The sequence below is a fragment of the Saccostrea echinata genome, unplaced genomic scaffold (assembly GCF_033153115.1).
Source record: "Saccostrea echinata isolate AGI-Se365-2 ecotype Australia unplaced genomic scaffold, CSIRO_AGI_Sech_v1 ptg000025l, whole genome shotgun sequence".
Taxonomy (NCBI): Eukaryota; Metazoa; Mollusca; class Bivalvia; order Ostreida; family Ostreidae; genus Saccostrea; species Saccostrea echinata.
In genome coordinates this window covers 27,573,017-27,598,568 of record NW_026889774.1, presented here as the reverse complement: position 1 = coordinate 27,598,568, position 25,552 = coordinate 27,573,017, and the positions used below count along the sequence as shown (strand labels likewise).

The following is a 25,552-nucleotide window of genomic DNA, read 5'->3' as shown; positions in this document are numbered from 1 at the left end:
AATGATCTAGCTGTTTATGAGCTAGCTAAATTTTTGTAGGGACCTGTAGGACTCTGTCAGATTTTCTGAAGTCAGTACAGAAATGTATCACATCTCCCATTCCTTTATTTTGTATTTCGTGGAGAATGATAATTACAGTTCGTATCAAAATTCTCTCGACTTTGTCATCTTATTTTTTGAAAAATCCATATTGTAAAACTGCATGCAAATGTACAACAGTGTCAAAGGCTCAAACAGTGACTTGAGAGACCCTTAGAGATTCAGCTTTTCTGAAATATTATCTTCAATTATTTCTGAATTTAGATAATACAGGTTTTTATAATGAAGAAATAAGGACGAGGAGCTGTGTTGATCTGAGAAAAGCCAAAAAAGTGAATTTTAATCCCAAATTGTGTATAAAGCTGACCAGGGGAAAGTTTTTTCCCTTTTGTGAGTAAATAGATTTTAATTAACAATTCGTACATGACTATATCATGCAATTTTTAACCAATATTTCATTGTATCCATGACTGTTTTTAATATTGTATTAATAATTGTTAAAGGTTTCATCAGTAGCTTAATGTTACATCTCTGATCAAAAATACATCTTAACTCAGCAATCTGTGGTATTCAATATACATGTATTTAATAAGATGTATAATGTACGGTGGCATATTTATGCCATCCACATAATTTTTTGTCAACATAGCATATCATGTCAAGTCAAGATAACTGTCTTGCTAAGTCATTATAACTTCCTGGTTTGTCGACAAACACCGACTTTATATCTTGTCTAGTCAAGATAAGCTATCACATTTGTTGCGTTAGCTATCTTGACATGACGAGACAACTTATCTTGCATCATGAATAAAATAGCTATCGCAAAAATAGGATAGTTTATCTCGACTGGACAAGATATAAAATCGGTGTTTGTCGACAAACCAAGAAGTTATCATGACTTAGTGAGATAATTATCTTGACTTGACATGATATGCTATGTTGACAAAAGATTATGTGGATGGCATAAATATGCCACTATAATAATGATAAGTTCATACCCAACATACTGTAAAATCTCTATAAATATTAGTGGGGGTTAATTTTTGTTGGTTTTTTTTTGGCATTAAGAGACTGATAAATTCATGTCCTCTAAAAAAAAATACAACTCCAGTATCTTTTCTTCTATGACTATGAAATCAAATCCCAGCAATCTAAAAAAGAATTTTCTCAAACAACAAAAATTTGACCCCCACAAAAATAAGTGATTTTACTGTTCTACATATTGTATAATGCCTAATCAAGAATGCATACATTACCTTCCCTAGTCATTCCATGATTATTCAAGAATTTTCAGCCATTTAATATTTAGAATAGCTTACTATGATCTCTGATTGCATAGATTATAGATTTCTATAGAGAAGTCTCCATATTGAATAGTCAATAAATATACGTAATATTTTATAATGCCTTTGAAGTAATCAACATTCCATACCAACAGTTTGTACTTGCAATGAATTTGTGATTTTACAGGGTTTAATTTTACATAATTTTCTTTGATTGGAAATGTATTTTTTTTAAATAAGAGGTGTTATTTTGTATATATTTTCTTGTTCATTTATTTATTTATTAAATTTTTGTTTTATTTTTTCTCTTACTGAGATTACTGTTAAAATTCCGTCCACATGTAACTCTTACAAAGTTTGTGTTTAGTGTATACGACAACTCTTACTACATTTGTGTTTTACATATAAAACCCCTGTGATAATCTAACTGCAGCTGTTAATAAAAAGTAACTTGTCTAATATACCTTAATTTATACATGACTGTACATGAATATGCCTTTGGAAGAAGAGGTGGTATTTAAAAGAATTGTATTTAAAAAGTTATCCAAAAGCTGAATTTATTTATTTGTGTGCGTGTATATCAATCTGATTAAAATCAGATCTTTGTTACGCTCCGAAATTCTGATGGTCGCTGTACAAAGATCTGAAGACATCCCATTGAGGGTCACCTCAGAATGAACTTTGAATAAAGTTCACGACCTTATACTAGCCAATGAAAATTTACGTCTTCCGCCAATCAATGATCGGGATATATAAGGGGTATGGTCATAGTGTAAACATGGCGAAATAAGAATGAAGTGGATGAAATGCAGATCGGTTCTTTGTATGAAATGAAATAGCGAGTTAATTATGTTTGAAGTACAAGCAGAAATGCAGAATTCTTCTTCCGATTGGTTATGTGATGTCACTCTCTCAGATGTTGCAAGTCCATGGCGTGTTGTCCCGTTGTGATACTCAAGACGGAGCACCATGACAGTTGACAGGTCAACAAAATATTTTATCGAGGTAATGATAAAAGTCAATCTAGAAAATCTCACACGAATTTTTTTAAATAACATAAATCGATCTACGGGCTTTACCTGTATCTAAGGGATTGTCCGATGTCAAAGGCAGTCACAAGTGTAATGAACATAAATTAATGCATTTTAAAAATAAAGTGAATGTTGACACAAGCGTACAAGTTGCATAAATTTGCACTAGCATTTTCATAAAAAAAAAAAAATCGGGTATTTTACACACATTAAATGAAGCATTGAAAAGAAAATATTATGATCAAAGTTTTTTCTGATTCAATTTCATCAATTATGATACTTGATTTGTAGTTCAATCTTATTTTTATAGTTTTTCTCTGATCTCACATGTATTCATTCTTTGTCTGGTGTGTATACATTACCACCATAAGCCTTTTTTGCACCACTGTCCCAAAGGGCCTGTCAGTCAATAAAAATTGCAGCCCCCTTCCCAAAATATCTAACCCCCCCCCCCAGCCCATCAAATCATTTTTGAACTTTCATTGTTTAACATACACAACATGTCAGAGCTCTTTCTAATTAAACTTACGTACTACGTTCAAAATTCTTTAAGATTTCCTGCAACACAGCTCCATCGAACAAATCCTTTCCACGTTACTTTCTAATATAATACCAAGAAATTATCCCTTCCTGCAGCTTAAATTATTCACCTCTGTTTCTATTAATATTTACAGTTAAACAAACATGGCATAAAAGACACTAAAGATTTTATACTTATTTCTGATTACAAATAAAAATAGTTGTTGCTGTTGTTAATTGAAAATAATATTTGTAGCATCCATTTCAACCCCCATCATTTACTTGTTTTTCATTGTTTCAGGGAGCAGCGAAAATGATGATAGACCCTGTCTGACTCTGGTTTTTCAAACTAAACCCATTAATATTCAAAACCATTTCTGGACTCGAAGATTATTCCAGTGTTCTCACATACCTAGGAAGACGATGAACAAGAAAGTTGTTATACTTGTATTGTGCGCACCCCCCCCCCCCATTTTAAGCTTGGTGGACTGTCAGAAGAACTATTGTCATACCAATCAAAGTGTATCTATAGACAGTAGTAAAAAGTTAGACAGTAGTAAAAAGTTGAAGTTGTTTATTCTCAAGAAACTCCAATTTGTTCTAAAACAGACTTGCATCAATGAACATTCATTGTTTAGAATACATTCTACAATCATCAAACATATCCAATGGAAACTAGAGAGACAAGTATGCAATATAAGAAAGTATACAATTTGCTTTTTCTTGAAATATATAATTGTAATAAAAAGTTCTATGAATTATGTTTATCATTACTTATTTATTATAAAATGCAGGACAATAATGGCTGCTGACACCAGTTTGATGATTTTTTTTTTCATTTTAATCAGAGACAGCTAATGAAAACACATTCAAAATTTCAGGACAATGAGGGCATACATATTTTTTACTGGTTCAAAGTAAAGATCATTTTGTCTTTATATTCCTTTTTTTCATAGGAAGAAATGCCGTCTTTTCTGACTCAGCTTTTCTACTTTTGTCTTGAACCAGATCTAGACCACTGATACAGGAAATAGAGGATACTGTGTTTTCATTTCCCACAATGGCAATGTATTCAGTATTTTGGAAAGCAGAGGTTAACATGGCAGACTTTTCTCCACAAAAATAATGCACAGTGTCAGTCACCTAAAAAATATATACATTCTACATTATTTCAAGGAACATTCAGCATGTACATGTATTCAAATTTGCAGGTTAATTTAGTAACATAACCTTACACTCAATTAGCATGATAATTAACTAAAAGTGTGGGTGTGATACAAATGCCCCACCAGCATCCATGTTTTAAATACTTAAATGTGCCTCAAGGATGTGAAAATGATGGATGGAGATGAGGCAAAAATAGAATATATCATTTTGCTGCTTTTATTTTCTTGGGTCATTTCCTGACTTATAATTTACAGGGACATCATAAAACTATCATGACAGAATAGTGGTAACATAGTCACTGTGGAGGCTAAAAGAATACAAAGAGCTAGGTTCACTTTATTCATAAAATGGCCCTGTCCTTATATCAATTAAATGACTATCACCCTCTGTCCCATTTCATACATCAAAATAAAATAGACTAGAGACTTAGTGCTTTCATTTCCTATAACAAAATTTCTTTTTGAGAATCCAGGTATTGGAAAACAATCTTTGAGAAAATGCAATGTTCTTGAATTTTGCAGAAAACATACGTATTTGACTATCTTCAGCAAAGAATTGAAATATGAGCCCAGCCCACAATCCAAAAATTAAAACATGTTTTGTGATCTTCCAAAATAGATCTTTCATTATGTAATTATATTTTTCGGATCAAAGGCTGTGCTCTGTATAAAATATAGAAAAAACAATACCTCAACTTTTGGCCATTTTTAACGGAATTTACAGGATATGGGGAAAATGACACATTTTATGACCTCATAATGCTTTGACTAGAAAGAAAATTACGTCATGTTCAATAGATACACGGTCACCAAGGGTCCAAGTTATAAATACAGCATTTTCAACCAAAACTGAGCAGTTTTGATTTTTCAGAAATTCTCAGGGCCAAAAAAGTGACTCTTGCTCTTTACTTAATATCTTGTCAATGAGTCAGATAAAAGTATTAAAGGCCATTTTTTAAGTGTGTGTGTGTTTGTTTGAACTCCACAGAACGGGGGGGGGGGGGGAACAAAATCAGGAGTTCTGAAATTGATTCTTTTGGTTGGAATGGCCTAATTGATATATCAATTTTAAGATTTTACAATTCATAAGTATGTGTATGTGAAAATTTATAACATGTTATAGTATGTGCACCACAAACCTTCCCATCCTTGCAAAAAATCTTGTAGGCAGGGTGATTGACTCAGCTAATGTGTCACCTACAACATTAATAATAACAAACATGAATTAAACAAAAAATATTTAAGTTTAAAGTACTTTCTACTTGAATTTGTTAGGATGAGATTAATCAAAGACTGAGAATGGGGTAAGAATTACAAAAACAGAAGTAAAAAAAAAATAAAACGTTGCACATATATTTTTTTTTGTCATCAAGTTTTTTTTTCTTTAGGGTTGACTGTTGTGTCATTATAATAGGAAGTACGTGTATTTAATCATCAAGACAATCGAGATGATTTAAATGATGTAAATGCAAGCTTTAGTAGCTGTTTAGATCATTGTGTGAACTCTGTAGTCGTAACTCATACAAAACAAAAATCTCAACATTAAACTTACATTTCCATCGTAGATCTGACACTTGATTTGAAGTTTTCTAGCATTGTTTTTGAATCATGACCATCTCAAACTTTCGGCAAATTTTCAGAGTCGGGGGAAAAACGCACACACATACACATTGCACATCTAATACAAACGTTCCAAAATAGAATTTTCCTTTCGGGTGTTAATTTAAGCTGCGTATAGGTAAAATCTTCCGTATGGTCACTTTTCCTTCACTGTTTATATTTGTTTGCATCCATATCGATCAATAAACAACGCAAATGTTGCTCAGATGAAAATTTTCAACAATGTCATGGGCGCCGTCATTGCGTATTTTCGGAACTCGTTTACTTCGGAATGTTTCGCGTAAAGCACATCCAAAGAATCTGCCAGCGGCCAGCTCAATGGGATGTCTTCAGATCTTTGTACAGCGACCATCAGAATTTCGGAGCGAAACAAAGATCTGATTTTAATCAGATTGGCGTGTATATATATATATATATATATATATATATATATATATATATATATATATATATATATATATATATATATATGGGGACAAAAGTTGCTCCTTCATATGCAACCTTGGTGATGGGATACTTAGAGGATCAATTATATGGGAAAATACCGGAACTCTTTGATGACGACTTTGGTAACTATATTAGAAATAATTGGAAACGTTGCCTAGACGACTGCTTCATATTTTGGACCAAGAGTGAAGAAGAATTAAATAAATTCCATTCACTTCTTAATAACCTCCATGATTCTATACAATTTACAATAGAAAAAAGTCGTGCGGAACTTCCATTTTTAGATCTTCTTATTATAAAGAATGGATCCTGTATAACTACAGACTTATACTGTAAACCTACGGACACGCATCAGTATTTGGATTTTAGATCGTGCCATCCATCTCACACAAAACGTAATATCCCGTTTAATTTAGCACGAAGAATTTGTACAATTATTACAGATAGAACCCTGCGTTCTAGACGTTTGGAGGAATTAAAAATATATCTACGACGACAAAACTATCCAATTGATTTAATCAACGCTGGAATAGACAAGGCGTCCAAAATTCCAATAGAGAACCTTAGAAATCCACGTCGTGTAGATGACACCACCGATGACGGGAAAATAGCCTTTGTTGTGACCCATAACCCACGAAACAGAAATATCCTTATGGACGCTAAAAGATTCTACCCAATTTTAGAACAATCGGAAAATATGAAAAGTTTAATACAACCAAATGATATTATCAATAGTCGACGACAGGCACCCAATCTTAAAAAAATTGTTAACCAAGGCCCGTTTTACTACACAGGAGGAAATTCCAACCATTAAAAAATGCGGAGATCCAAGATGCGGAACGTGTACATATTTAGAAGAGGGAAATAGAATCCAACTTAAATCAGGAATGGAAATTAGAACCAATTCACCAATGAACTGTAAATCCGAAAACGTTATCTACTGTGCAATCTGTCCGACATGCAAAGAATTCTATATTGGACAAACGGGGAAACTAAATGCCCGGGTTCGTGTACACAAGCAACAAATTAAAGACCCTAGTGTGCGTAATACACCATGTTGTGAACATTTTGCAAAATGCGGCAAAGGAATATTTAAGATTTTCCCTTTTTATAAACTTCCCAATGAAAATGAAAATCTACGTTTGGCAAAAGAGGACTACTTTATCAAACTCTTTAAACCAAAGCTTAATCGAAAATGATACATTATTATATAACATATTGTAAGATTTTATGCATATTATGTGTTCAAGTTAATGCAATATTTGTACATTATCTAATACGGCAACTTTACGCTACCTTGATCTATTATGACGTCACAATGAACTTTTGCTTTTGGACGTTACCAGGTAACCTACCTGACATTTGTATAACTGCCTGAAGAGCCTAACATGGCGAAAGCGCTTGCAGAAAATATTTTGTGATTTTTTGGATTTTTATTTTTAATACACCCAGCAAAACTGTACCGGTTCTTCATTTTGTTTTTGAAATTATATATATATATATATACATTCATTTTTTTTCAAAAGCTGTTAAACCATAAACATTGCTATTAATTTTCATTATAATTTTTATAAGTACATGACTAGTCTTATACCAGATGATGTATGTATACATCATGGATGATTGTAATTTCCATTGGAAAGCAGTATAGTATTTTATATATATTATGGATATATGGAATTTTATAAATTTTCACAATATTTGACCCAAACCTCCAAAATTTATAAAATAGATTGGCTTCCTGATGTCATTGTCTAACTAAACAATGTTAAGGCTTAAACAATTCTGGATTAAATATTGTGGGAAAAAAATACATTTTTTTCCTTTTTCTCCCCCCGTTTTAGTTTATATCTACATAACCAATACATGTATTTTATTTCAACTAAATTACCTGTAGAAACTCGTAATGTTTTAGAAGCGGCCTTGCTATAACAAACTAATAATGTAATTTAAACCATGTATTTTATAGCAACAGGAGCCAGTGTTTCTATAGTGATATTAAATCAATGTTTCTGACTGATTGTTGGATTATGTCATGGCGTAATTTTACATTTGTTGATGATTAAATCTGATACTCTGTAACTGAATCTTGTTTTTGTTTTTTCAGAATTTCAAGAAAATTCTCTATTAGCTATAGCCTTCTACTGATGGTTCATAACATAATGCTTGTCTTAAAATGTTCATTGTCAAATTCATGGATGACAGGAATCTAATTGGAGAGGACAAGATATTAAGGAACTTCCGATTCAAATAAAAATCAAACGAAGAATACCCGGTAAATATATCAATAATTGCTAGAAAAACCTCAAATTTCAGTAATGAAACTCAATGCATTTAGTTGTCATATGAGTTCTTATAATGATAAATGATCAATTATTTACAATCACAACACGGTAATGACTGGACATTAACTTAATTATGACTGATGAAGCTGACTAGTAATGAAGCGTTAGCATAAACTGGTATTTCCTTTCTAGACGGTTGTAAATGTATACTGACAGTTAATTAGATATCAAAAAAAGTTAACATGTCCTCACCATTAGATGAAAATGTTGATGTGACTGAATTACGACCTTAAACCTTGGTCTGGTCAGGCTTTGATGTGATTCATCATATTAAGGTATTGTAGCATAATGAGAAATGTATAAGTCAATCCGAAATATCTAACTTCTCCCGGCAGCTTTTCACGATTTCTTAAAAATTGTATTTAACACAGTCAATTTTTGTTTTGTTTTTTTTTTTGTTTGTTTTATGTGTGTGTGTGTTTTCTTTTCTTTCTTTCTTTTTTTTTTTTTTTTTTGCTGTTCGAACATTTGTAAAAAAGGTCTTTACTGCAAACTTAATTTATCTTCAGACACCAAAGTCATAACATTCAACTGTATTTACCTTCAGAGACTATAGCCTTAACATTCTACTGTATTTATCTACAGAGACTATAGACATAACATTCTATTGTATTTATCTACAGAGACTATAGACATAACATTCTACAGAGACTATAGACATAACATTCTATTGTATTTATCTACAGAGACTATAGAAATAACATTCTACTGTATTTATCTACAGACACTATAGACATAACATTCTACTGTATTTATCTACAGGGACTATAGACATAACATTCTACTGTATTTATCTACAGAGTCTATAGACATAACATTCTACTGTATTTATCTACAGACACTACAGACATAACATTCTACTGTATTTATCTACAGAGACTAAAGACATAACATTCTACTGTATTTATCTACAGAGACTATAGACATAACATTCTACTGGATTTATCTACAGAGTCTATAGACATAACATTCTACTGTATTTATCTACAGACACTATAAACATAACGTTCTACTGTATTTATCTACAGAGACTATAGACATAACATCTTAGACTACTGTATTCATCTACAGAGACTATAGAATTAACGCTAACGTTCTACTGATATTATATTCAGAGACTATAGACATAACATTCTACTATATTTGCATTCTGTCTGTTTCCTCCCACAATGAACCTGCACTCAGCATTGCGTTCATAGGGCTATAGACGGAACATCTGCTATGAGTGCAATTGACGTTTCTCACACTCGCATAGTACAAGCAACTACACTAATATAACGTGTTCAGAAGTATATATATGAAATGTTGTGCAAAGGGAATAAATCTTGGTTTTTAATAATATCCTCCGGAAAAAAGGAAATTCAAAATGATTAGAATTTGTGATTTATATCTTTAAAAAATTAATTTTGGTAAATATATTTAATTATATAATAAAACTTTACAAATTGAAAGAACTGCTATATCTTTAATTTTTCTGTTCATATTTATGCATAACTCTTCACACTAGGGTGTTTTACCTTCAGAGGAATCGAAATGTCTTTAATAGTATAACTATTTTAAGAACAATTTCAGCTCTTAAAATGAATTTTAAGAACTTAAAAAACATAGTAAAACATTCTTAAGTTAAATCAATATAAAAGCATTCTATTTTCTCATCATACTGTGAAATTATTTCTCAGAGAGTTTCAATACTTTGAAGGATGACGTCACAGCTGCCTCAAAACATTACGAAAATATTTGAAGATGACGCGGTTTGTATCCAGATAACTGGTTATATATATATATATATATATATATATATATATATATATATATATATATATATATATATATATATATATATATATATATATATAAATTAAAATAAAATCCAAGATAAACAAACAAGTTCACATTTAATTATTACACTAAGCGCTTTCGCCGTGAGGCTCTTCAGAGTGTAACAAAGTTTATAAAAACAATACAACTTGGTTGTTATGACGTCGTTATTGTGACGTCATAAAGGCAGCATTATATATTGGCGCAGGTAAATGTCATTAGGGCGCCAAAAGTAGAGAATTGAACATATGTACATTGTGATGAAATAGACTGCTAATTTTAAGCTATAATGTTCAATTTACATTTAGTTTAGGTTTAAATAATTTAACAAAGTAATCTTCCTTGGCTCTCCGTAATTGTTCATTATTTTCTAGAACTTTATAAAAAGGAAATATTAAAAAGTTTCCATTCGCACATGAATCAAAATGTTCACTGCATGGCGTATTCCTGACAGAAGGGTCCCGTATTTGTTGTTTATGGACTCTTACGCGGTCAGCTAGTTTGTTACCGGTCTGTCCAATGTAGTTTTCCCCGCATGAAGTACAAGTCATACAGTATATTAAATTTTTAGATTTGCATGACATATTCGCATTTACGGTAAATGTTTTACCACATTTAAAAGTAAACGTCTCTCCTGTTTTTAGATAAGGACAGGTTCCACATAGGGGGTCCATACATTTGGCCACTGTGCGTATGTCTTCATTTGACGAAAATTTGGCTCTTGTAAGGAGTTTCTTCAGGTTTGGGGGTTGGCGCCGGCTATAGATTATGTTCTTCAGGTCAATTAATTCCTTTAGATTTTGGGATTGTTGTAGAATGGGGAAGCACTGTTTTACGGAATTATACATATTAAGGTTCCGGGGGTTATGTGTAACGACAAGCGGGATTTCTTTATTGTTTTCCTGGGCCCCTGCTCTTGTAGAACTCCGGAGATCTGTAGTTGGTATTGACTTGGCCCTTTCAATAGCGACGTCTATTAGATCATTGGGATATTTTTGTCTAAGTAAAAAAGTTTTCAATTCCTGTAGACGGCTGTTTCTTCTGGTTTCATCTATGACAATGGTACAAACACGTCTTGCCATATTAAAAGGTATGTTACGTTTTACGTGTGAAGGATGGCAGGAATTAAATACAAGGTATTGGTGGGAATCCGTTTTCTTGTAGTATAAATCTGTTATGATTTTACGACCCTCCTTAATTATAAGGATATCTAAAAAAGGTAGTTCCAATCCGCTTTTTTCCACCGTAAATTTAATAGACGGGTGTAGATTGTTAAGAATTGAATGAAATTCTTGTAAATCTTCCTTAGATCTGTTCCAGAAAATGAAACAATCATCTAAATATCGCTTCCAATTAAAGCGTATATATTGGGCAAACTGATTTCCAAATCTTCTGTCTGTTTCACTGATCAATTTTTCTTCTAAAAACCCAAGTACTAGGGTGGCATAGGTTGGGGCAACTTTTGTGCCCATCGCTGTTCCTTTTATTTGTAGAAAATTTCTGCTGTCAAAAACAAAATGGTTATTTTCTAATACTATTTTTAATCCTTCTAGGATAAAGTCTTTGGAAAATCTTTCATTTATTTCACTGCGGTATTTATCGATCCAAAAAGCGATTGCTTCCAGATAATTCTATTGTTATAAAGGAAGCAGATAAAGGGGGAGCAATTGTCATTATGGATATGGATATGGATATGGATATGGATCATTACAGAGAAATGGTTTTAGACCAACTTATGGACACCAACTTTTACAAAGAATTAGTTTCTAATGAGGACAGTAAAACCATATGCAAGATTAAGAAATTAACTTCTAAATTTGCGGATAATTTAACCGTGAAAGAAGTGGATTATTTAACAAATTTCGAAAATAAATCTAGTAACTTTTATGGTTTACCAAAGATAGTAACTTTTATGGTTTACCAAAGATCCACAAATCCAAAGAAATACAGGACGGACTCGAAGGTAAAAACGCTTTACATATAAAATTACCTCGACCAACAGATTTAAAGCTTAGACCAATTGTAGCTGGCCCTGCATGCCCCACGCACAGAATTAGTAACTTGTTGGATATACTTCTAAAGCCTCTATGCCAACTTGTACCAAGTTATGTAAGGGATGATATGGATTTTCTTGGCCACATCCCAGATACAGTTGAAATAAATACAGAGATGGTTAGTTTTGATGTAACGAGCCTCTATACTAACATACCACATACACTTGGACTGGAAGCAATCGCTTTTTGGATCGATAAATACCGCAGTGAAATAAATGAAAGATTTTCCAAAGACTTTATCCTAGAAGGATTAAAAAAAGTATTAGAAAATAACCATTTTGTTTTTGACAGCAGAAATTTTCTACAAATAAAAGGAACAGCGATGGGCACAAAAGTTGCCCCAACCTATGCCACCCTAGTACTTGGGTTTTTAGAAGAAAAATTGATCAGTGAAACAGACAGAAGATTTGGAAATCAGTTTGCCCAATATATACGCTTTAATTGGAAGCGATATTTAGATGATTGTTTCATTTTCTGGAACAGATCTAAGGAAGATTTACAAGAATTTCATTCAATTCTTAACAATCTACACCCGTCTATTAAATTTACGGTGGAAAAAAGCGGATTGGAACTACCTTTTTTAGATATCCTTATAATTAAGGAGGGTCGTAAAATCATAACAGATTTATACTACAAGAAAACGGATTCCCACCAATACCTTGTATTTAATTCCTGCCATCCTTCACACGTAAAACGTAACATACCTTTTAATATGGCAAGACGTGTTTGTACCATTGTCATAGATGAAACCAGAAGAAACAGCCGTCTACAGGAATTGAAAACTTTTTTACTTAGACAAAAATATCCCAATGATCTAATAGACGTCGCTATTGAAAGGGCCAAGTCAATACCAACTACAGATCTCCGGAGTTCTACAAGAGCAGGGGCCCAGGAAAACAATAAAGAAATCCCGCTTGTCGTTACACATAACCCCCGGAACCTTAATATGTATAATTCCGTAAAACAGTGCTTCCCCATTCTACAACAATCCCAAAATCTAAAGGAATTAATTGACCTGAAGAACATAATCTATAGCCGGCGCCAACCCCCAAACCTGAAGAAACTCCTTACAAGAGCCAAATTTTCGTCAAATGAAGACATACGCACAGTGGCCAAATGTATGGACCCCCTATGTGGAACCTGTCCTTATCTAAAAACAGGAGAGACGTTTACTTTTAAATGTGGTAAAACATTTACCGTAAATGCGAATATGTCATGCAAATCTAAAAATTTAATATACTGTATGACTTGTACTTCATGCGGGGAAAACTACATTGGACAGACCGGTAACAAACTAGCTGACCGCGTAAGAGTCCATAAACAACAAATACGGGACCCTTCTGTCAGGAATACGCCATGCAGTGAACATTTTGATTCATGTGCGAATGGAAACTTTTTAATATTTCCTTTTTATAAAGTTCTAGAAAATAATGAACAATTACGGAGAGCCAAGGAAGATTACTTTGTTAAATTATTTAAACCTAAACTAAATGTAAATTGAACATTATAGCTTAAAATTAGCAGTCTATTTCATCACAATGTACATATGTTCAATTCTCTACTTTTGGCGCCCTAATGACATTTACCTGCGCCAATATATAATGCTGCCTTTATGACGTCACAATAACGACGTCATAACAACCAAGTTGTATTGTTTTTATAAACTTTGTTACACTCTGAAGAGCCTCACGGCGAAAGCGCTTAGTGTAATAATTAAATGTGAACTTGTTTGTTTATCTTGGATTTTATTTTAATTTATAACCTACCTATACCGTGGACTTTTACTACAATTTCACTATATATATATATATATATATATATATATATATATATATATATATATATATATATATATATATATATATATATATATATATATATATATATATATATATATATATATATATATTATTTGTGATTTTTTGGTGAAAAGGTAAATTAATCTGGTCTACTGATTCCAATATGTTTTTTCTTCACTGGAAACAAGCAGCCGTGCCCCTTTGTAAGCCAGGGTTTCCTCTGATATTCTTGACAACATCAAAGAATGCAAATATAAGTAATAAACATCGATTATTCAGTGAACATGGCGTTATGAATAGCAATTGCTCTAGTCGCCCGCGTGGGGCAGTGGTTAGAGCGTCTGCTCTAGAGTCGGGAAGTAAGGAGTTGATCCTTACGTCGCGGGTTTGAACCCCACTGTGGGACGTGGAGAATGGTCCTTCGGATGAGACCGTATAAACCGAGGTCCCGTGTCGCAGTAGGTGCTGGCACGAAAGAGATCCCTCACTGCTAAATTGCCGTAAGTGCCAAGTATAGGACAAAATTTGCAGCTCTCCACCGGCAAGTGGTGGCGTCTCCATATGAGTGAAAAATTATCGAGAGGGACGTTAAACAACATACAAACAAACAAAGCAATTGCTCTGCTGGCATATTCCATATACGCAATAACATTCTACTGAATTTATCTACAGAGACTATAGACATAACATTCTACTGTATTTATCTATAGAGAGTATAGACATTACGTGCTACTGTATTTATCTACAGAGACTATAGACATAACATTCTACTGTATTTATCTATAGAGAGTATAGACATTACGTGCTACTGTATATATCTACGGAGACTATAAGCATAACGTTCTGTTGTATTTATCTACAGAGACTATAGACATAACGCTCTACTGTATTTTTTCTACAGAGACTATAGACATTACATGCTATTGATTTATCCACGGATACTATAGACATATAACGTTATACTGTATTTATCTATAGAGACTATAGACATTACATGCTACTCTATTTATCTATAGAGACTTTAGACATTAAGTGCTACATTCTACTGTATTTATCTACGGAGACTATAGACATTATATGCAACTGTATTCATCTATAGAGACTATAGACATTAAGTGCTAAATTCTACTGTATTTATCTACAGAGACTATAGACATTACGTGCTACATTCTACTGTATTTATCAATAGAGACTATAGACATTACTTGCTACATTAATATTGTTCTGTATTTATCCACAGAGACTATAGACATTACGTGCTACATTCTGCTGTATTTATCTACAGAGACAATAGGCATTACTTGCTACATTATACTGCATTTATCTATAGAGACTATAGACAAACTTTCTACTTTTTTTTATTTACACGGACTACTGACATAACCTTCTTCTGTATTTATCTTAATTATAGACCGGTCACGGTAGCCTAATGGTAGGGCGTTTGCTTCGTCATCTGGAGGCCCGGGTTCGATTCTCGTTCGTAGCGCCGCGTCAAACCTAAGACGTAAACATAGGTAGTGACTGTTTCTTCGCCAAGCGCCCGGCATTAGAAATGAAAGTCATGGGTCTTTCGGATGAGACCTTAAAAACGGAGGTCCCTTGTCACGTTAGGCGTTGGCACGATAAAGAACCCTCACTGCTCAATGGCCCTGAGTGCCGAATATAGGTCTAAAATTGAAGCCCTTCGCAGGTATATGTTGACGTGTCTAAGAGCGAAAAATTCTCGAATGGGACGTAAAACAATAAATAATCAATCAATCAATCTTATATATAATTTGTCAGTAGTAGGAGAGCAGTTTTGTTGCTTTTAATTCTTATTTTAAGCTTTAAGGGTCATACAATGAATAAGTAGAAGATGGGTGAATTAAAAAACAAAGACCACCCAATTGAAATTTATTGGAAAAAAAAAATCAACTACCCATAACATATTTTTCACTTATATCATATTGTAAATGCATTCTAGTCAAAATTCCCAAAGTTGCAATAGAATAGACAATTGAATAAAAAAAAGTTTCAGAATTTTTTTTTAGTAAAACTTTATTTGAAAAAAGAAAATATCACTTTATCCCAGAAGACTCTCTAAAATACATAATAAAATGCTTCCAAGTGGTATCAGGGATATAAATGATCTAGATTTAACCCTTGATTGAGTTTCTTTTCTTGTATATGTGGAAAAAATGGCTTTTTGATTGTTATTTTACATTATTCTTTTTTTATTCTGGTTTGAAAATTTTAAATATAAAAGAAATGTGAAACAATAAAATTCCCCCAAATTATTTTTTGTCCATTCAGATCAGTTCTTTAAATTTAAGCCAAAAGAGAATTTTGACATACAAGTTTTCTTACAAAACATACTACATTTTGAAGTGACTCTTTGTTACATTATTATGTTGCACTCCTGACATTCCGCGAAGTAAGGAGTTGATCCTTACGTCGCGGGTTCGAATCCCACTGCGGGACGTGGAGACCGATCCTTCGGATGAGACCGTATAAACCGAGATCCCGTGTCGCAATAGGTGCTGGCACGAAAAAGATCCCTCACTGCTCAATGGCCGTAAGTGCCGAGTATAAGTCAGAATTTGTAGCCCTCCACCGGTAAGTGGTGGCGTCTCCATATGAGTGAAAAATTCTCGAGAGGGACGTTAAACAACACACAATCAGCCAACCAACCTGACATCCATATCCGATTTTATTTAACATTATTTTAAAAATCATAACGCACAATAGCCCAATCCTTGTTTGTAAATCAGTTCGTCGTTTTGATATTTTTTAATCATTTACGGCAAGTTTGCCATATTTTCAAGACTTCAAAACATGATTATTTGCAATGTGTAATTGTATATATACATTGTATTTAAAAATATACGTTCAGTGATGAAAACTATTCTCTGAATTGACTGTAAAATGTATGTAATTAGTTGATAGGCATAATGGTTTAAACGTCAAATAGTATCAAACATTTTTTTTCAATTTATTTATTAAGTAAAGATAGATGAAGATCATTGATAATTATAAAACAGTTTTGTTGCACTCCTGACTGCAGTAAAATTTAAAATTAAAACCAAAGAACACAAAAATTCATAAAGTGTTGACATCAAGTGGTCACGAAATTGTGCAATATTTATAGTCCAATAATTCATAATTAAAACACATGAAGTATTTTAACTAGATTGTATGTCATGAATTATTCCCTATTTATGTCCAAAAAAAAAAAGAAAAAAAAACTAGCTAAAATATATATTAATAGGGAAAAAATATATTGTATAGTATATTTTCCTTCACACGACAAACACTGTAAGCAACTGAGGTTAACCAGAAACATTCTATCATCATTTTTTTCTTTATATTTATTCATATTTGATCAGCAATAACTTTATCATATTTGTTGCACTCCTCTCGAAGAGCACGGGAGTCTTTAAAGTAAAATTGTGAAGAGAAAATTATATCAGAACTTGTTCTTTCGTTTCAGTGAAGTTGAGATGGAATTACTTGAATTTTATAACAATTTCTCAGTGTGTTTTTTCACATTCTTAAAAAAAACAAACAAAGGATAAAAACACATCTGAATTGATAAAATTGAAAAAGAGAAGGATTTTAATGATAAAACTGTCAATAATTTAGTAATAAATTATTCAAATGAATCATTATTAATTAAAAAATCTTTCTTAGCATGAGTAGAAGTCTTTTCATCATATAACTTGAATCTTAAAAAAAGTGTTACACTCCTGAACACAGAAATATAGATCTGAAAAACAGGCATACCTGTAATTGATAAATCTATTCGGTAAAATGTTCTTTGTATCTTTATTTTCCAAAATAAAAATCAGAGAATCATATACTGATAAAAGTTTTTTTACATGCTGGGGAACAAAACATCAAATGTTGCACTCTTGACATTTTTGGGTATGCACGGATACTTGACTCTCATTAATGCTGCTTGTGGTTTATATAACAGTTTTAAGTTTTAAATTGTATATCAGCTATTACTTTACACCTTGAAAATTCTTTTTTGACTTAATTGTCTTAAAGATTTTTAAAATCGTGTTTTTTTTTTTTGGCAACACTACATTTTTTTTCTGTTGCACCCCTGACATGGTAAACTATAACATCCTTTTCAACATCAGCCATGATCACAACTTGGTAAAAAAGTTGTTACAGTCTACATTTAGAGCTCAAATACTTTGAATATTATCAGGAAAGTCTTTATTTCCGCCATAAACCATTATCATTTATTTCACAGATCTTTTAAAAATATCAAATTTTAAAAAAATGTCACAAAAACGTGTTGCATCATTTTTAGGCATAACTTTTTTTGTAAATTGAGATATCAAAGAGATAATTGGCAGGTATTTAGACACTATCTAAAGAAATATTTGAGACCTAGAAATTGATTCCAATTGCCTGTATTTTTAGTGCAGTTAAAAATATGTGCCTTTTATATTCACCCAGATGTCGTTATTCGTCATACTATTTTGAAGAATACTAGATCATCCCATTGTCAGATGCAAAAACATTTATTATGTTAATGTGTGCAGTTTCATTTCATTCAGCATTATTTTAAAATCAACATGTTTTGTTACCACGGAGTACTTTAACGTTACGTCAAAAACAAAGTGATGACAGTTTCTCAAAAATAAACTATTGTTCATTTCACACACTGTCTGTGGAGCCTTACACATTTATTTTAAAAAAGTTTCTACGCCACTTTATACATAGTTTGCTAATAATTTTCGTCAATGTCTTCAATTCTTTATTTTCTTTTCCCAGCTTATTTTGAATTTATTTTGAATTTGACATGGTGGAAATTTCCCGAGTGCAACATAAAATTTTATCAATTCTTGCTGCTCCATGACGTCCGACGTTTACTTTTTTTTCATTAAGGACTACATGTCTCCTGCAATTGATTTCTGTTCAACGATACAATATATAACATCACAGTTTGTAACTATGCTCAATTTTAATATTTAATTTTTCGTTTGTTTTCATGCCATTTTAAAGAGATAATTCTTAAGACATTTTATAGTATATTGCGATTAATTTACTAAATTTTGACTTGCTCCGTGACCCAATTTTTGCACTTTTGCATTTCAAATGATTTTGAAATATATCAATATATTTAATTTTTTTTAATTCAAATTATTCTGATTCATTATTGAAATATTTCTACCAATTTTGGTCACAATATGACGTTAAGCAAAAATGTTATGACAAAAGTCTACTTATTTTTTGAATGACCGTCGTATATGTATTTGTGAATATATCTTTTTTTAGGTCACTGAGTCGTCTTGCGTCGTCCGTTGGTCGTAAAATTTTGAACATTTTCAGCTCCTTGAACCACTGAACCAATTTCAACCAATTTTGGCATGTAGCATCAATGGATGAAGGGGTCTGAGGGGCGAGGCTAAAGCCATCAAAACTAGTGCTATCTTTAAAAATCTCCTTATTTACTCCTGGACATCAAGCAGTCAAACTGTTGTCATGATTTAATAAGCATTGAGCCCTTTACCAAAATTGTGAAATTTGTGGCCCCAGTGTGAGGAGTTCTGCAGGAAGGGGGAGGGGCACTATTAATAATATGATGAATTTAAATTTATTTCTTTGAAAATTTTCTTCTTTGTTTCTAGGCATTTAGCAGATAAACCGAGTATATAGCTATGATGAGCAACGGCGCCTGTGAATATGTGAATATCTTGGCCCCTGGGTTAGGGGTTCTGGTGTTAGGGTGGGGCTCTATTGATTATATAGTGAAATTGCATTAGTTTTTTAAAATCTCCTTTGCCCCTGGGTAATAAGCAGATAAATTAGGTGCATGGTTATGATGACCAAGTATGCCTCTGCCAAAATTGTGAAATGTGTCCCCAGGGTCAGGTATTCATATTGGGGGGGGGGGGTTATATTGAATATGTAGTGGAAATGCATTATTATTTTTTTTTTATTTGAAAATATTCTTCTCTGTCTGGGTATTTAACAGAAAAACTAATTGCATGATAATGATGAGCAAGGATGTCTTTTCAAAAGGATTGAAATTCAATACCAAAGGGTCAGGGATTTTGGTGTTAGGGTGAGGCTCCTTCGAACATATAGTAGAAATGCATTATTTCTTTCAGAATCTTTTTTTTTGCCCATTGTCATTAAGGAAATATACTAAGTGCATGGTTATGATGAGCAAGGGTGCCTCTTCCAAAATTGTGAATATCTTTTCCCCTGGGTCAGGGGCTCTGGTATTTGGGTGTGGCTATATTGAATCTTTATTGAAAATGGATTAGTTCTTTGAAATTCCTTTTCTCTGCTCCTGAGCATCCAGGAGGCAAACAGAGTGTATAAAGTCGTAATAAACAAGGGTGTTTTTATCAGATTTTGAAACTCTGTACCCTTCGGTCAGTTTATTAATTCCTACTGAAAGAAGTTATTCCTATTTGCTATTCACGTATGCCAGTTAATCACTGTAAATAATATAAACTTGAAATGTCCATTGAATAACAGAGATACACAAGAATTATTATAATATTTAATACAAAATGTACGTTCACAGATTTTAATGGTCAGGTAGACTTTTAAATAATAGGTAAATGAAAATGGGACCAAATTAAAACTGGATCTTTGTACATATTTTCTTAAACTAGCTTGGCGTCATAGCAGCATGATAAACTTCCTGATAGCATGGATTAAGAAAGTGGCGAAAAATCAGATGTACTTTCACATTTTTTTTAATTGTCAGGTAGACTTTTAAATAATAGATAAATGGAAATGGGACCAAAAATACCGAATCTTTCTACATATTTTTTAAATAGCTTGGCGTCATGGCAGCATAATAAACTTCCTGATAGCATGAATTAAGAAAGTGGCGAAGAATCAGATGTGCTTTCACAGATTTTACTGGTCAGGTATACTTTTAAATAATAGATAAATGAAAATGGGACCAAAAAATACTGAATCTTAATTTGTACATATTTTTTTTTTAAAATAGCTTGGCGTCATGGCAGCGTAATAAACTTCCTGATCGCATGGATTAAAAAAGTGGCGAAGAATCAGATTGTTTCTCAATAAATTAACAGGAACTATGAAATCTTGACAGATTGAGGTAAAAAAATTAATGAATTTTTATTAAGAAAGCATCGCTCTCACTTTATGTCATAGAGGTCTGCTCAGATATGAAGAAATCAAACAGTTTCTTGATTTAGCTTGAATTTAGCTACGTAGCTTAATTTAGCTATTAGAATAGCTTGTTTTAAATATTTAATCATACATTTTTCTTAAATGTGGAATTTTCTCAGCAAGTATATAAAGTTGCACTTCGGTGGAGTGATAGTTTTCAACTTTCATTTTTAACTCTTCTAAAAACAGTATATGAAAAAAAAATCACTGATCAAATTGCGTTTCCTTGAGAGACTTTCTCTTCAAAATGTAACGCAATGAGCGTATAAATTATAATTTTAATTAATATATTAATTTGTACAGTGCATTTATTTATGTTTGAATATTGTGTTATGAATTATAATTGATACTATCAGTATGTAAAGCGACGGACAATAACATCTTATTATGAACTTTTTCACAAACTCTGGGAGATTGGATTCTATAAGTGATCGTCTCATTTTTTTTCATCGTTTTTACGATGCGTTGTTCTCGAATATTGACACTTTCCAATCAGACTTTGTGCAAAGCTGCAACCATCTAATTAACTGAAGAATGTGCAAAATACACAGTGTTAATGTAAACAGAGGACATTGCCGTATCCTATAAGGAGATGAAAGACAGAGCTTCAGTGAGGGGTGGACTATATTAGTATTGATTATTTGACACTGTAATTTACTGATTATTGTTACCAAATATGTGATCCCTTTGATGCAGCCTCTTGTACAAAAGATGTGCGCACTGAGTACGAACTATGAGAGCTTTTACTATCTTAGTTCTGAGCCCTTTGTGATGCATTGACTATGAGAGCTTTCACAATCTTGGCTCCGAGACCTACAGCCACTGAACTTTTTATGTACCATTGTTTTTGCCTTTACTGTGACTTATAATAAAACTACAAGTATAAACTTACAAAAGTATTCAAATTTACGCTGAACGATTATTGTCATAGGAAGACGCATATAAAGGTCTCGAAGGAGGATCTTCAGTTGAACGTCAGTTGATTGGAATATTTGTTGATGGCTTATTACAAGACAAATTGAAATTCAAGGTTATGCGTGAAAACCCTGCAACTCTGCAAGCAGCTATATGACTGAACAAAACCTATATAAGCGATTCGAACTCAGGTCCTGTAAGCAAACCCATATACCCATGGAAGTCGACCATCATAGATCTAAACGCCCTTCAAAAACAATACCAAAGAGAAAAAGTATTTATTCTGTAAATCGAGCAAAAACTCTCAGAGTGTTGAATGTTGGATTTGTGGTAAGAAAGGACACATCAAACGAAATTTAAAAAAAAAAACAAAAAAAACCTAAAGATCAGTTAATCAAGTAAACTCCTTTCAAAATAGGGCCATTGTATGGAGTAATTGCATCATTGAATCAAAGAATAAAAACATTCCAAATTTCAAAATTAATATTGCTAATTATTGTATTATTAAGATTAATTACTTTTCACGCACTTATCGATTCTGGTGCAGACGTCTCATTAATTCATTCAAAAATATTTAGGTCCTTTCATAACATTCCACAGTTATCAAAAGAAAGGGTCAATTTACAATTTTAAATTTTACAAATTTAAATGGTGGTGCATTGAAAATCAAAGGAAAAGTAAATGTCAGTTTTCAAGTTGGTGGCAAGACTTTAAATCATCCATTTTTTGTCATTGAAGAAATGAATAGAAATGTCATATTGGGGATTGGTTGGTAAAGATTGGTGTGCGGTTATACTATAATTTAGGGTTTTTAACAATCGGAAAAACATAATTCCATTTCAAGAAGATATTTATATCTCTGCAATTACTAGAGCAACTAGAAAATCTGTAATCAAACCACAAACTGCGCATGTTTTTTTTTTTTTTTTATGGAAAATTGAAAAGAAATTTTGTTACAAATGATGGCTTAGTGGAAATCCCATCTCTTGATAATGGTTTTGTGGGAGGCGAACCAGGGCTGATGATAGGCAATTCTTTAATAAAAGTTAAAAATAACAACAGATTGCCAATTCTAATTGTAAAAAACAACAACAAGACAATCAAAATTAAACGATGCTTCCCGATTGGTAAAGCAAATGGTGTAAATAAATCAACTATCGCTTCCATTAATAAAATCGAGAAAACATGCAAAATCTCGAGTCAAATTAATTTAGATCAAATTGATATACCAGAACAAAATAAAAAGAGAATTTCATAATTGTTTAATGCTAATAAATGATCTTTTTGCTGAGCGTGAAACTGAATTGGATCAAACAAGCACAGTAAAAATGAAAAATGAGTCGGGAGATCATAAACCAATTAAACTGCAACCATACAGAGTTCCATTAAATAAACGCCAAATTGTCGAAAAAGCAGTAGATGAAATGTTAAGTGCCGAAGGTCAAAATCTCCGTGGAGTTATAGACAAAAAGGACGGGGCCAAAAGATTTTGTGTTGATTTCAGACAATTGAATAAAATAGTTAATCGAATTCGTATCCTTTGCCTTTGATGATGATATCTTAGCTACTTTGGGAAATGCTAAGTAATTTTCAAGTTTAGACCTTAAATACGGTTATTGGCAAGTTGCAATGGATGAAGCCGACAAAGAAAAAAAACAGCATTTACTTATCACCGAGGTTTGTTTGAATTTTATGTGATGCCGTTTGGGTTATGTAATGCTCCACAGATCTTTTTACAATTAATGAGTGAGGATCTTCGAGGTTATGAACTGTATGCTATTGTTATCTTGCTGATGTTTTCATCTATTCTGCAACACTAGAAGATCACTTAAAACATACCCAGCATGTGTTCGATAGGCTTAAGCAACTTGGGCTGAAATTAAAATTAAAACAAAATGCAGTTTCCTAAAAGATGAAACAAAATATTTAGGTTTCGAAAAGGCATAAAACCAGATGAAGAAAAAGTTAAAGCAATTCGGCATGTACCAGTTCCAAACTGTGTTAAAGACTTGAGAAGTTTTCTAGGGATGTGTAGCTATTACAGACAATTCATACCAAGATTTTCAAAAATAGCCGAACCACTTATTGACTTAACGAAAAAAGTATAAAAGTATGCAAAATGCAAATGGAATGAAATGTCTCAGAGAGCGTTTGATTACTTAAAAGAAAGTTTAACCGTGGTTCCATTGTTGGCCTATCCAGATTTGAACAAAGAATACATTTGTATACGGATGCTTCTGACAAAGCGATAGGTGCATGCCTGGTTCAAGAAACAGATGATCGCGATGAAATTAATCATGGGGTTAAAAATGAAAAGCCAGTTTATTATTTGTCTGTCAAACTAAGCGATACTCAGACGAGATGATCAACGGTAGAAAAAAAGCGTACGCAATTTATTATGCTTTACAGAAACTAGACCACTACTTACGCAATGCAAAGTTTGTGATAAGGACAGATCATAAACCGTTTAAATTTTTTTGGAAGCACCAATGAAAAACAAAAAGATACAACTTTTGGCTCTGAGTATAGCGGGTTACGATTGCAAAATAGAATACATCACAGGAACAGAAAATACGTGCGCTGTCTTTTTGTCAAGATAACCAGACAATCCTGTAATAAATAAAGAGGAAAACGAGGAATTTGTAGACCCTAGTGTAAATGATTAGACATTTGAAATAAATTTCTTAGATTCAAAGGCTTTTAATCCTGAACAGTTTGCTAGTTGCTAACTTGAAAGACCAGATCTACCTTTCAAAAATGACCTTGAAATTTTTAAAGGAAGAAAATGCAGATATAGCCAAAGAACAAAATAAAGATCCAGAAATCCTAAAAATCAAAAATACCATCTTACAAGGAAAAGCCGATAAATCAATATCAAGTAAATACATGCTAATAGATGATGTTGTGTATTTTCTGTCAAACATGGAACATGATCCTATCGTACGTTTGTACAATTTTATGATGATACTGGGCATATGGGAATAGGCAAGACATTTGTTTCTATTATGCAAAAGTATTACTGGCCAAACTTATATCAAGAAATTTAAGTCATGTGTAAAGTCCGAGCAATTATCAGGTAAATTAATTAATCCATTAATATTGTAGGTAGCAAATCAATGTAAACGCTCAATGCGTTAATCCAGGTACTTAATCGCCCCCGGCGATATACTTCCTCCTTGGAAATCAAAAGTCTTATTATCAACTTTTATTTACATGTAAGCATATAGTTAAAATCCATAAAAATCAACACAATCAAGCACCGTAAAATCATATAATTAATCCTGAAACAATATTTGAGCGAAGTAATCCAAACACAAATATACTAAAAACTGAACCCCGTATTAAATCATCACCCGTATAT

General features: G+C 32.4%; 1 long non-coding RNA gene across 1 annotated transcript; it reads left to right on the top strand.

The window, feature by feature from the left end:
- The first annotated feature begins 2,135 nt into the window (after positions 1-2,135).
- LOC133192299 (uncharacterized) lies at positions 2,136-3,633 on the top strand. Its single transcript, XR_009721802.1, has 2 exons — positions 2,136-2,327; positions 3,174-3,633. It is a non-coding gene; the product is annotated as an uncharacterized LOC133192299 (long non-coding RNA).
- Positions 3,634-25,552: the final 21,919 nt, after the last annotated feature.